The sequence below is a fragment of the Sapajus apella genome, unplaced genomic scaffold (assembly GCF_009761245.1).
Source record: "Sapajus apella isolate SASKATOON/1434 unplaced genomic scaffold, GSC_monkey_1.0 scaffold152, whole genome shotgun sequence".
In the NCBI taxonomy this organism is placed as follows: Eukaryota; Metazoa; Chordata; class Mammalia; order Primates; family Cebidae; genus Sapajus; species Sapajus apella.
This window is the reverse complement of record NW_022437092.1, coordinates 1,459,410-1,461,215: the sequence shown is the minus strand read 5'-3', so window position 1 is coordinate 1,461,215 and position 1,806 is coordinate 1,459,410.

Sequence of the window (1,806 nt, the reverse complement as noted above, 5' to 3'; positions counted from 1 at the left end):
ACTGAGGACACAACAGTGGAGAAGAGAGGAAAAACTGGAAGTAAATTTGGATATAATCAGTTGTGGGCGCAGAGAACCGTTTCCGTGCTAAGGACAGACCAAACATAAGCAAACAGGCCATTTGTTAATTTCAGTGAGTTTGTTGGCAGAAAGAGGCAGGAGGGTGATGCCAAAAGCTTTTCCAAGTTTAAATTCAGGACAGCAGGTTCCCCAGGAGTGGGGAAGTTTTAGAATCCTTGCTCCCATTCTCACTGGAACTTTTTTGTGATCTTCAGGGGTTGCCACATGGAGGGAATTAATTCCAAATTCCCTCTCTGCTTCTCTTCCCCGAATTATCATCCAGACTGAAATTGGAATTAGCGTTTTTTTTTTTTTTTTTAATTATTTATTTATTTATTTTTGAGATGGAGTCTCACTCTGTCACCTAGGCTGGAGTGCAATGGCGGGATCTCGGCTCACTCCAACCTCCGCCTCCCGGGTTCAAGCGATTCTCCTGCCTCAGCCTCCCGAGTAGCTGGGATTACAGGTGCCCACCACCACGGCCCGATAATGTTTGTATTTTTAATAGAGATGGGGTTTCACCATGTTGGCCAGGCTGGTCTCAAACTTCTGACCTCAGGTGATCTGTCTGCCTCAGCCTCCCAAAGTGCTGGGATTATAAGCATGAGCCACTGTGCCCAGTTCATTTTTAAATTTAATTTTATTTTTGAGATGGAGGCTTGCTCTGTTGCCCAGGCTGGAGTGCAATGGTATAATCTTGGCTCACCACAACCTCTGACTCCTAGGTTCAAGTGATTCTCCTGCCTCAGCCTCCCAAGTAGCTGGGATTACAGGCAAGTCCCACCACATGTGGCTAATTTTTTTTCTGTATTTTTAGTAGAGATGGGGTTTCATCATATTGGCCAGGCTAGTCTTGAACTCCTGACCTTGTGATCCACCCACCTCGGCCTCCCAAAGTGCTGGGATTACAGGCATGAGCCACTGGGCCTGGCCCATTTTTTTTTTTAAAGAGAGGGTCTCACTCTGTTGCCCACGCTGGAGTGCAGTGGTCTGATCATAGCTCACTGCAGCCTTGAACTCCTGGACTCAAGGGATCCTCCTGCCTTAGCCTCTTGAGTAGCTGGGACTACAGGCATGTGCTGCCACACTGTTAATGGAAAACATTCGTTTTTGTAGAGATGGGTGTCTCACTATGTTGCCCAGGCTGGTCTTGAACTCCTGGCCTCAAGTGATCATCTTGCCTCGGCCTCCCAAAGTGCTGGGATTATAGGCATGAGCCACCATGCCTGCCTCCAATTTTTTTTTAATGAAGGGATAGATTGCAGAGACCTTTCCACCCAGGCTTCCAAATGGGGAAACTGAGGCTCACATGGGCAAAGTGACTTATGTACAATACTTCTAGGAGAGGTTCTTAGCTATATCCTCTTTAAAAAGAAGCTTGATATTCATCACATAATAAATACATTTTCCATGGGGCATGGTGGCTCACTCCTGTAATCCCAGCATTTTGGGAGGCTGAGGTGAGTGGATCACTTGAGCCCAGGAGTTCAAGACCAGCCTGGGCAACATGATGAAACCCTCTCTCTACACAAATACAAAAAAATTAGCTGGGGGTGGTGGTGCATGCCTGTAGTCCCAGCTACTCAGGACGCTGAGGTGGGAGGATTGCTTGGCTCCAGGAGGACAGGGATGCAGTGAGCTGTGATTGCACCATCGCACCCCAGCCTGGGCAACAGAGTGAGACCCTGTCTCAAAAAAAATTTTTTTTTCTCAAACAAATGGGATCAGCAAAGTGCTGCCTACCTA